Here is a 13,396-nt window from a genome sequence, read left to right as displayed (position 1 = left end):
GCGCCGGAGCTCCCACTACATAGGCAGGCTCCCTATGAGCCTCTCATAGTCAATAGACTTGCTCCTCATTGCTCCCTGATCAGCGGTTGCGACAGAAACTTATTAGATTCTGTTTTTACATTAGGTTTTTTTAGCTAATTAATGCAGCTTCTAGAATGCAAGAGCATACTTTAATTTTTAGTTTATGCTAGTATCTAGCTAATTTTAGTAGTTCTTCTACGCTTTACTGTTATTACTATTACTACCTTTTTTAATATTTCTACTTTTACTGTTACTAGCTTTATTATTACTATTACTTTTAGTAGTATTTTTTTTATTTACATTATTATTATTATTTTATAGTTTTCTATTACTTAGATAGTTATTATTATTTACTACTTAGTTATTATAGACAGTATCTGTTAAATAGGCTCTGACAGCTAGCTGCTTATAGTATAAGCACTTAAGTAGCAAGAGTAAGAGTAGTGTACAGTGTGCACAGCATACAAGGTAGGTAAAGTAAGGGCAACATGTTTCTAGTTCTATTACTCTTATCTTTCCTCTGTATAAAGAAAAAAAGAGATATTTAAATGTTTACACACAGAGGTTTACACATAAGCATTATGTCACATAAATACATAGTTTTGCTTATACATAATTGCTTATATCTAGATTATAACACTGCTGCTATGTATAAACACTAGCAACTTTTCTTTTTATCTAAAGAGTTACCTTCTGTACATGTTACCTTCTTTCTGTTTATGTAGGTCTATCTAATTACATTCTACCTTTACTTTACTTTATTTATTAAAACTTGCCTTAGTAATGCTGTACATTAAAATAGGCTAGTTACACTATGTAAATAGCTTTATAAATAGTGTAAAGTATTTTAGGCTATTATTATCTAGCTTTTATGCGCTTACTTTATAAGTAATTTAGCAATATATAAACTGTTTTATGTAAGGTTTTATGCTAAAATAGTGTAAGATCTTTACATAGGCAGGTGTCACGGTATCCTCCCTGGATCCCAGACATAACTGTATTAGACGCGTACTAGAGTATTATTAGTGCATGTCTGACACAAACACAACACAACATAGACATAAACTTAAGCATAAACTGCCTTAACACTAACTAAACCTAAAATAAGCTTAATTTATACTTAAAGCGCTTAGACTTTTAAGCTAAGTATTTAATTACTAATTTTTTTCTAAACTTTCTTATTTCTTACATAATGTCTTATACTTACTATAATACTTTATATAGTAATTAAACTAGACCTTTATAAAGCTCTATAACCTTACTTATGCATAATTATAACATTATGTTGTGTTAAAACTCTAGCTAAGAATAGCCTTTAAATTTAATTTAATAAGCTTAGTACTTATATAACTTTAAGCTATTAAAGTAAGCTAAAAAGCCTTCTAAAAAGCACTTACTTTATAAAAAAGCTACTATGTTATAAGCTTTAAAGCTTTTTAAAAAGACTTTAAAAAATAGCTTTATGTTATTAAGTAGTCTATTTTTACCTTAACTCTTGTTATAGTAGTAAAAACTAAGAACTTACTAGCTTTAAAGCTTATCTAGAAGTCTAAAGATAGCTTAACTTTCTCTTACCTAACACTGCCTATAACTTATAACCTTTTTAACTTAGTAATAAAATCTAACTAACTCCTTAATCTTTTACTATTTAATAAAAAATAAAAAAACCTACCTTTCTTTTTATACAAGCTTTAATATAAACTTAAAAAAAACATAGACTAATTACCCTCTAAACACTTTTAGTTACTATATACCTACTTTTAACTTAACTATAACATAACAGCCTTAATTAACTTATGTTACAATTGTGCATAAGTAAGGTTATAGAGCTTTACAGAGGTCTAGTTTAATTACTATGTAAGGTATTATAGTAGGTACAAGACGTTGTGTAAGGAACAGGAAGGTTTAAAAGAAAATTAGTAATTAAATACTTAGCTTAAAAGTCTAAGCGCTTTAAGTATAAATTAAGCCTATTCTAGGTTTAGTTAGTGTTAAGGTAGTTTATGCTTAAGTTTATGTCTATGTTATGTTATATTTATGTTAGACGTGCACTAATAATACTTTAGTACACGTCTAATACAGTTATGTCTAGGATCTAGGGAGGATACTGTGACAGTACCCCCCCCCTTATTAGGAAGGAAATCCTTTACATTAGTAGTTCTAGCATTAGGTTGTCTTTATTAGGGTACAGGTTTAGTTTAGATAGGTATTAGGCGTAGAATTAGGTTACTATAGAGTTCTTTTATAGAGCTTCTACAGGTTTCTATAATAGTTTGTTGTATCTAGTCTATTTTATAAAGTATTTATAGATATGTTTTTTTTTGTTAAACTAGATCTATTTAACATCTTCTATAACATATTTTAGTTTATTATTTATAATAATAGGTTTAGGTAGCAGGTTTAGCTGTTTAAGTAGATAGTTAGATTTAAGGGCTACTTAGCGCAGCAATAATACGTAGAACACAGGGTGTATCTTTATGCTGTTAGGTAGGATTAATTAGTAAGCGTGCAATAAGACTATATAGGCTACTATAAAGGGGCTAAGGTTCTTCTAATTAAGTTTCTTTAATTATTAGTTTATTTAGATATTTCTAGTGTCTAGCTAGACCTTCTTACTAGCTGCATATATAAGAGTAGAGGTTTAGAATTAGTTTACGTACTCTTATTAAAAAGCTTAAGCCTATATAAGCTTTTTATAAACATATTTAGATATATTTTAAATCTTATTAATAAGTCTATTTATATTTATTACTTGTACAGATTAATAAGTTAGTTAAAGAGTATTTATAAGTAGTTTAAATTCTATTTAAGGGTAGTATCTATAGTTTACTAAGAATAGGGATACTTATGTTAATTTAGATGTTATGTTATTAGCTTTAAACTATGCTATAGCTAACTATTTTACCTAGTTATCTTACTAGTAGTTTATATACACTTATAGAACTTATTTTATTACAGTGTTTACATTCTTAGTCTAGCTGTTAGTCTTTAGGTAAAAAGCTGTAGATAGATAAAGGATAATTTAGAGCTGTTTATAGAGTTTGTTTTAGAAAGCTAAGACAAACTGTGTACCTTTATCTAATATAATTATGTTAGGTAAGCTATAGTAAACTTATACGTATTAGTAGAATAACTAGGCTATATTAGAGGTAGTTATAGAGAAACATAGTATTAAGTATTAATACTTAGTTAAGTAATTAATAACTACTATAATATTTATATACTTTTTAGATAAAGGTAGGTCTATAATAAAATTAATTAATATGTCTTTCTAAGCTTATTTAGAGATTAAAAGTAGTTTAAGTAGGCTATTATACTTTTTTTAAAAAGCTTTTACTTTATAGCAAGTATAGCAACATAATACATATTAGCGTACAGTATAGAACATGCAGGGCCAGTAGTACTCTCTCTGTAGTAGGTTAAGAGTCTTTCCTCTGCCTAGGTGTCCTTTAACAGGCAAGTTATATATAATTTAGAGTAGTTTAATTCTTAGTTTGTTAAAATTAAAAATTATAAGTTAGTTATAGTAATATAGCTTACTATTTTAGTTTTTATAGTTAGCTAGTGTTACTTTCTTTAACTAACTAGCACTATTTTAGAGCAGGTCTAAGGTTTCTTAGATAAATTTATTATTTAGATACTTATTAGTAATAATCTAATTAATTATCTAATTTATTTTATTTAGGTTAAAGTCTAAAAATAGCTTAGGTTAAAGTAAAGTTTAGTGTTAAGCCTTTTATACTTTTTTCTAAGTAGAGATGTTTTAGGATTGCCTTATAAAAGCATCTAGTTTCCTTCTGTCTTAACTAAGATAATAAGTAATCTTAAAATTAAAATAAAATAAGTATTTAAACTAATAAGCTTATTAGTAGCTAAGTTATTTTATAGTTACAAAGTACTATAAGTTCTTATAGTTAGATAAGACCTATATTAGATGCGCTGCACCTTTTAGTTTAGGTTGCTATTATTTAAAGCAGTGTACTATAGCAAGTAATTTTTTATTGTAGATTTTATAATTACCTTCTACAAGACTTATTCTTTTTAAGAAGTATGTAATAGGCTTAATAGTCCTGTCTAGCTTAGTCTAGAAAAGAACTTCTGCTACTACATAGTCTAAGGCATTAGCTTCTATAAGTATTAGTAGTTTAAGGTTAAAGTAGTAGAGTATTAAAGCTTTAGTAAAAGCTTTTTTTAGCTAGTTAAAAGACTATTAGTAATTTAAGTTAAAGTTAAATTAAACCTTTTTCTTAGTAAGTGTAATTATAGGGCTTACTAGCTATAAAAAGTTGTTAATAAATTATTAGTAAAAGTTAGTAAATTTTATAAAAGCTTAAACATCTTTTATGTTTTTTAAGTATTACTAATCTAGCACAGTCTAAACTTTAATAAGGTCTATTTAAATGCTATCTATAAAGATTACATATCTTAAATATGTGACCTTTAATTAGTAAAACTTACATTTATCTATATTAAGTTGTAGACCTACTTCTTCTATAGCCTTTAGCACTAAGCGTACATGCTGTTTATGCTCTAAAAGGCTATTGCTGTAGATTAGAATATTATTAATATACATAGTGCAGAACACATCTAGGTAGGGTTAAAGTAAGTTATTTATAAAATGTTAAAAAGTACTAGGCGTGTTAGCTAAGCTAAAGGGCATTACTAGGTACTTAAATAGTCTATATTAAGTCTAAAACACTGTTAGCTACTTATTACTCTTTACTATTTTTAGCTTATTAAAGGCAGTAATAATATCTAACTTTATAAAATACTTTGCTTTACTTAGTTAGCTTAAGGTTTCCTATAAAAAAAAAATTAAGTATTAGTTTTTAATAGTAATAGTATTTAGTTTTTAGTAGTTAACATAAAATTAAAGCCTACCTTTAGGTTTCTTTATAAATAGTATAAGTAACACTACTAGTAAGAAGCTAGCTTAAATAAACCCTTTTTTTAAGTTCTTATTAAAGTATTTTTAGAGCACTTTTAATTTATTTAGCAACATTTTATATAGTAGCCTATAACTAGGTTGTTTACTAGGCTTAAAAGTTATCTAGTAATTATACAGATGTTATATTAAAAGCTTATTAGACTTGTCTTAAAAGAAGACATATAATAAGTTGTAGTAGTCTTAAGAGACTATTATCTTTAAGTTAGTATATTTTTAGAGAGCTAAAGCTTAGTCTATATTAGAAATTATAACTGCGTAGATTTTATAATCTAGTTATTAAGCTAGGGTTATAAATAAGGCAGGTCCTATATAGCAGATATCTATCTGCTATTTAAGTCCTAGTTTATGTTTAAATTAAGTAGGTAAAAGTTCTTTAAAAGCTTTTTTTTTTTTAAGTTTAAGCAGTTATTAAATTATTTTACATAGCTTATTTTAGTAAGAGGCCTAGCTTGTTAGCCTTACTTAGGTAGTTTTTCTCTAAGTTATTAGAAAGTAGGTCTAAAAACTTTTTATATTAAGTGCTATTTAGGTGTTGTTTAGGTGTAAGCATAAGCATATATCTTAGCATTAAAAAGAGTTAAAGTTTAGAACTTACTTTTAATAATTAAAGGCAACTTTATGCTAATATAGCTATAGTTGTTCTAGGATTAGGTTATAACATTCTATGTTTATTATATAGAGCTTAATTTACTTCTTATAGTGTTAGTAAGTAATTATAATAGTTATAGTATAAAAGATAGAACTTCTTTTAAGTTATTTTTTATTAAATCTAGTTAGGTAAATTATTTAAGTAAGCAGTGTTAATTAGAGATTTAGTTTACGCGCTAGTTCTTTATTAATGTAACCTATACTATTTACTTTTAAGTTAATAAGAGCCTATATTAAGGCTAATATAGTTCTTTATTATAAACATATAAAAATATTAACTTAGTACTTCTAGTTATTAGTAAAGGACTTAGCCTATAGGTTAGCAAAGATCTAGTGTTAAATTAGTCCTAGGGGGCAACTTAGCCCTAAGACAAGCCTTTTTGCAGGCTCCTACTGCTATAGCTGCAGCTATGTTAAAAGTAGTAAGAGGGATTAAGGCTTAAATATAAGTTAAAGCCTTTATAAAAACAAAATTAAAATAGTAAAAATCTTTAATAAGTACTAGCAGTGCTACTTATATAGACTTAAAGAAAAAGAATAAAGCAGTTTTAAAAAATATAACTATGCTTACTACACTTAAAGCATTAACTTTTTTTTTTATAATTTTTATGCTTTTTAGAACTAACTAAAGCATAATTTAAATTAATTTTTATTATGTTAAGGTCCTTATTTGCAACTGCGCTAGTTTAGGGGCGTATTAGGGCTTGTACAGGGAGGAACCTTATGTTATTATTATAGGTAGCAATTAGGTTTACATACGCGTTAAGGTTATTTAGAAGGGGTTCTTCTACTATAGCGCGTTACAGTTTAGTTAAGAGGGAGTTATATAAAGCTGCAATTAGACTTATTTTATTTAGGCTTATATTAGATGTAAGTTAGCAGAACTTAGTAAAGTATAAAGTAAAGCTTTTTTTTTTTTATTATAAAGTGTTTAGGCAACTTAGGGCTGTTAACTCTTTATTTAGGTCTTTATAAGTTACTTATAAGAACGCTATAAATTAATCTAAGTTAATAATATTTTTATTTATTAGTAAGTTAATTAAGGCTGTTATATTATAGTTAAGTTAAGAGTAGGCATATAGTAACTAAAAGTGTTTAAAAAGAAATTAGTCTATATTTCCTTTAAGTTTATATTAGAGCTTATGTAGAAAAAAAGGTAGGTCTTTTTATTTTTTATTAAACAGTAGGGGATTAGGGAGTTAGTTAGATTTTATTACTAAGTTAGAAAAGTTACAGGTTATAGGTAGCATTAGGCAGAAAAGAGTTAAGCTATCTTTAGACTTCTAGGTAAGCTTTAAAGCTAGTAAGTTCTTAGTTTTTACTACTATAACAGAAGTTAAAGCAGAAACAGACTACTTAATAATGCAAAGCTATTCTTTAAAGTTTTTTTAAAAAGCTTTAAAGCTTACAACATAGTAGCTTTTTTATAAAGTAAGCACTTTTTAGAAGGCTTCTTAGCTTACTCTAATAGCTTAAAGTTATGTAAGTACTAAGCTTATTAGATTAGATTTAGAGGCTATTCTTAGCTAAAGTTTTAATATAACATAATATTATAATTATGCACAAGTAAGGTTATAGAGCTTTACAGAGGTCTAGTTTAATTACTATGTAAGGTATTATAGTAGGTATAAGATGTTATATAAGAAACAGAAAGGTTTAAGAGAAAATTAGTAATTAAATACTTAGCTTAAAAGTCTAAGCACTTTAGGTATAAATTAAGCCTGTTCTAGGTTTAGTTAGTGTTAAGGCAGTTTATGCTTAAGTTTATGTCTGTGTTGTGTTGTGTTTATGTCAGACGTGCACTAATAATACTCTAGTACGCGTCTAATACAGTTATGTCTAGGATCTAAGGAGGATACTGTAACAACTTACTAATAAATAAAAATATTATTAACCTAGATTAATTTATAGTGTTTTTATAAGTAACTTATAAAAACTTAAATAAAAAGTTAATAGCTTTAAGTTACTTAAACACCTTATAATAATAAAAAAAAGCTTTACTTTACACTTTACTAAGTTCTACTAACTTATATTTAATATAGGCCTAAATAAGATAGGTTTAATTATAGCCTTATATAACTCCCTCTTAACTAAACTATAACATGCTATAGTAGAAAAACTCTTTTTAAACAACCTTAACACGTATGTAAACCTAATTACTACCTATAATAATAACATAAGGTTCCTCTCTGTATAAGCTCTAATACGCCTCTAAACTAGCGTAGTTGCAAATAAGAACTTTAACATAATAAAAATTAATTTAAATTATGCTCTAGTTAGTTCTAGAAAGTATAAAGATTATAAAAAAAAAAGTTAATGCTTTAAGTGTAGTAAGTATAGTTATATTTTTTAAAACTACTTTATTTTTTTTTCTTAAGTCTATATAAGTAGCGCTGCTAGCACTAATTAAAAATTTTTACTATTTTAATTTTATTTTTATAAGAGCTTTAACTTATATTTAAGCTTTAATTCTTTTTACTACTTTTAACATAGCTACAGCTATAGTAGTAGGAGCCTGCAAAAAGGCTTGTTCTAGGGCTAAGTTGCCCCCTTAGGACTAATTTAACACTAGATCTTTACTAACTTATAGGCTAAGTCCTCTACTAATAACTAAAAGTACTAAGTTAATATTTTTATATATTTATAATAAAAAACTATATTAGCTTTAATATAAGCTCTTATTAACTTAGAAGTAAATAGCATAAGTTATATTAATAAAAAACTAGTATGTAAACTAAATCTTTAATTAACACTACTTACTTAAATAATTTACTTAACTAGATTTAATAAAAAATAACTTAAAAAAGGTTCTATCTTCTATACTATAACTATTATAATTACCTACTAACACTATAAGAAGCAGATTAAGCTTTATATAATAAACATAAAATGTTATAACTTAATTCTAAAATAACTATAGCTATATTAGCATAAAGTTGCTTTTAATTACTAAGAGTAAGTTCTAAACTTTAACTTTTTTTAATGCTAAGACATATACTTACACTTACACCTAAATAATACTTAAGTAGCACTTAATATAAAAGGTTTTTAGACCTACTTTTTAATAACCTAGAAAAGAACTACTTAAGTAAGGCTAATAAGCTAGGCCTTTTACTAAAATAAGCTATGTAAAATAATTTAATAACTACTTAAACTTAAAAAAAAAAAAAGCTTTTAAGAAATTTTTACTTACTTAATTTAAACATAAACTAGGACTTAAACAGTAAATAGACATCTACTATATAAAACCTGCCCTATTTATAACTCTAGCTTAATAACTAGATTATAAAATCTATGTAGTTATAATTTCTAATATAGACTAAGCTCTAGCTCTCTAAAAACGCACTAACTTAAAAATAATAGTCTCTTAAGACTACTATAACCTATTATATGTCTTTTTTTAAGATAAGTTTAATAAGCTTTTAATATAATATCTATATAATTACTAAATAACTTTTAAGCTTAGTAAATAACCTAGTTATAGGCTACTATATAAGATATTACTAAATAAATTAAAAGTGCTTTAAAAATACTTTAATAAAAACTTAAAAAAAAAGTTTATTTAAGCTAGCTTCTTACTAGTAGTGTTACTTATACTATTTATAAAGAAACTTAGAGGTAGGCTTTAATTCTATGTTAACTACTAAAGACTAAATACTATTACTATTAAAAACTAATACTTAATTATTTTTTTATAAAAAACTCTAAGCTAACTAAGTAAAGTAAAGTATTTTATAAAGTTAGATATTATTACTACTTTTAATAAGCTAAAGATAGTAAAGGGTAATAAGTAGCTAATAGCATTTTAGACCTAATATAGACTATTTAAGTACCTAGTAATGCCCTTTAGCTTAGCTAACACGCTTAGTACTTTTTAACATTTTATAAACAACTTACTTTAACCCTACCTAGACATGTTCTACACTATATATATTAATAATATTCTAATTTATAGTAATAGCCTTTTAGAGCATAAACAGCATGTACGCCTAGTGCTAAAGGCTATAAAAGAAGCAGGTCTGTAACTTAACATAGATAAATGCAAGTTTTACTAATTAAAGGTTATATATTTAGAATATATAATCTTTATAAATAGCATCTAAATAGACTCTATTAAGGTTTAGACTATGCTAGATTAGTAATACCTAAAAAATATAAAAAATGTTTAAGCTTTTATAAAATTTACTAACTTTTACTAATAATTTATTAATAACTTTTTATAGTAAGTAAGCTTTATAATTATACTTACTAAAAAAAAAATTTAATTTAACTTTAACTTAAATTACTAATAGTTTTTTAACTAGCTAAAGAAAGCCTTTACTAAAGCTTTAATACTCTACTACTTTAACTTTAAACTACTAATACTTATAGAAGCTAATGCTTTAAACTACATAATAGTAAAAGTTCTTTTCTAGACTAAGCTAGATAAAACTATTAGGCCTATTACATACTTTTTAAAAAAAATAAGTTTTATAAAAGGTAATTATAAAATCTATAATAAAAAATTACTTGCTATAGTACACTATTTTAAATAATAGTAACTTAAACTAGAAAGTGCAGCGCATTTAATATAAGTCCTATCTAACTATAAGAACTTATAGTACTTTACAACTATAAAATAACTTAGCTACTAATAAGCCTGTTAGTTTAAATACTTATTTTATTTTAATTTTAAGATTACTTATTATTCTAGTTAAAATAAAAAGAAACTAAATGCTTTTATAAAGTAATTCTAAAACATCTTTACTTAAAAAGAAGTGTAAAAGGCTTAACACTAAACTTTACTTTAACTTAAGCTATTTTTAGACTTTAACCTAAATAAAATAAATTAGATAATTAATTAAATTATTACTAATAAGTATTTAAATAATAAATTTATTTAAGAAACTTTAGACCTACTTTAAAACAGCGCTAGTTAGTTAAAAAAGGTAACACTAGCTAACTATAAAAACTAAAATAGTAAGCTATATTACTATAACTAACTTATAATCTCTAATTTTAATAAACTAAGAATTAAACTACTCTAAATTATACATAACTTGCCTATTAAAGGACACCTAGGCAGAGAAAAGACTCTTAACTTACTATAGAGAGAGTACTACTAGCCCTACATGTTCTATACTGTACGCTAATATATATTATGTTGCTATACTTACTATAAAGTAAAGGCCTCTTAAGAAAGGTATAATAGCCTACTTAAACTACTTCTAATTCTTAAATAAGCTTAAAAAGATATATTAATTAATTTTATTAAAAACCTACTTTTATTTAAAAAGTATATAAATATTATAGTAGTTATTAATTACTTAACTAAGTATTAACACTTAATACTATATTCCTTTATAACTACCTTTAATATAGCCTAGTTATTCTACTAATATATATAAGTTTACTATAGCCTGCCTAACATAATTATATTAGACAGAGGTACATAGTTTATCTTAGCCTTCTAGAATAAACTTTATAAATAGCTCTAAATTATTTTCTATTTATTTATAGCTTTTTACCTAGAGACTAACAGCTAGACTAAGAATGTAAATGCTATAATAAAATAAGTCTTATAAGTGTACATAAACTACTAGTAAGATAACTAGGTAAAATAGTTAGCTATAGCATAGTTTAAAGCTAATAACATAATATCTAAATTACTATAAGTATTTTTGTTTTTAGTAAACTATAAATACTACTTCTAAATAAAATTTAAACTACTTTTAAATACCCTCTAACTAACTTATTAATTTATATAAGTAATAAATGTAAATAGACTTATTAATAAAATTTAAAATATACTTAAATATATTTATAAAAAGCTTACATAGGCTTAAGCTTTTTAATAAAAGTACATAAACTAATTTTAAACTCTTGCCCCTGCATATGCGCTAGTAAGAAGGTCTAGCTAGACGCTAAAAATATCTAAATAAACTAATAATTAAAGAAACTTAATTAAAAGAACCTTAGCCTCTTTATAGTAGCCTATATAGTCTTATTACACACTTACTAATTAATCCTACCTAACAGCATAAAGATACACCCTGTGTTCTATGTATTATTACTGCGCTAAGCAGCCTCTAAATTTAACTATCTACTTAAACAGCTAAACTTGCTACTTAAACTTATTATTATAAATAATAAACTAGAATATGTTATAAAAGACATTAAATAAATTTAGTTTAATAAAAAAAACATATCTATAAATACCTTATAAAATAGACTAGATATAATAAACTGTTATAAAAACCTATAAAAGCCCTATAAAAGAACTCTACAGTAACCTAATTTTACACTTAATACCTATTTAAACTAAACCTATACTCTAATAAAGATAACCTAATGCTAGAACTACTAATGTAAAGGATTCCCTTTTTAATAAGGGGGGGGGTACTGTCACAGTATCCTCCCTAGATCCTAGACATAACTATATTAGACGTGTACTAGAGTATTATTAGTGTATGTCTAACATAAATATAACATAATATAAACATAAACTTAAGTATAAACTACCTTAACACTAACTAAACTTAAAATAGGCTTAATTTATACTTAAAGCGCTTAGACTTTTAAGCTAAGTATTTAATTACTAATTTTTTTTAAACCTTCTTGTTCCTTACACAGCGTCTTGTACCTACTATAATACCTCACGTAGTAATTAAACTAGACCTCTGTGAAGCTCTATAACCTTACTCGTGCACAATCGTGACAGCAGGTGTGTAAAAAGGTGTATATAATAAAGTTTTTTTTTTTTTTTTACTTTCTTTTTTTTATCTTTTACTTTTTAAGCCCTACTGTATAATTCCCTAGCTCTTTTCTTTTTTTATATAGTGCTAACAGTAACAGATACTCCTGCCTACACACACACACACACACACACATAGAGAGAGAGAGAGAGAGAGATGTCTCTCTAGCCTTCCTCCTCTACCTCTAGCGCTGTTAGTGCGGGCGTCTTTAACATCCTTATGTAGTCTAGTAGCCTAGGGCGCATTTGTGTTACCTTTTTAACTAGTTCTACTACTAATTAGTAGTTTATTTAGTGTTTTTGTAACGGCGCAGGCAAGACAATTGGGTCCGAATGCGGTATGAATCCACTCAGAGGCATATGGGAGTGCGTGGGGACTCAGAGACCTGGGAATACCAATGACACCTATAGGCCTTGTACGTAGGATATCAGAAAACTACCGAGCTAGCTACGGGGGCGAGGTGCGACTAAATACATGAGGGAATAGGGGTAACAGCAGGGGGCCGGGCAGAGTCGAGTCAGGGTCGGAGCCGATACGGAGACCCTTCGGATAGGTTCCGGGCGACCCGAGATGGAACGAGAATCGTTACAGTTTTAGTATAAATATATAAATTTTTTAGCTTTTTTACTTTCTTTTTATATAAAATGCTAATTATAGATAGGCTAAGAAGCAGTATGTAGTAGCTTTACTATTTTATAATATTAACATTGTCTTGCCTGCTAGCACTAATCTACAGCTGTAGGCAGCAAAGGTTGTGTGTTATAAGAAGTACTTTTATATAGCCTTAGTCTAGAGTTATAGTTAGGTCTTAGTAACTTTATATACTTATTATTATAGTAGCACTACTAGTGTTTTTTTTTTATTAAGTGTTATATGTTAGCTAACTTCTAGGCTAATACCTACACCTTATGTGTATAGTAGAGCTGTGGTCTGCATTATAACTACTATACATAAGAGGTAGTAGCTTTTTCTTCTTCTATATACTAAATAAATAGACTATTTTTTTTACATATCCTTTTTTTCTAATCTTATAATAAGAAAAATA

This window comes from Lindgomyces ingoldianus (assembly GCF_010093535.1).
Source record: "Lindgomyces ingoldianus strain ATCC 200398 unplaced genomic scaffold BDR25scaffold_21, whole genome shotgun sequence".
Lineage (NCBI taxonomy): Eukaryota > Fungi > Ascomycota > Dothideomycetes > Pleosporales > Lindgomycetaceae > Lindgomyces > Lindgomyces ingoldianus.
This window is presented reverse-complemented; position numbering follows the sequence as displayed.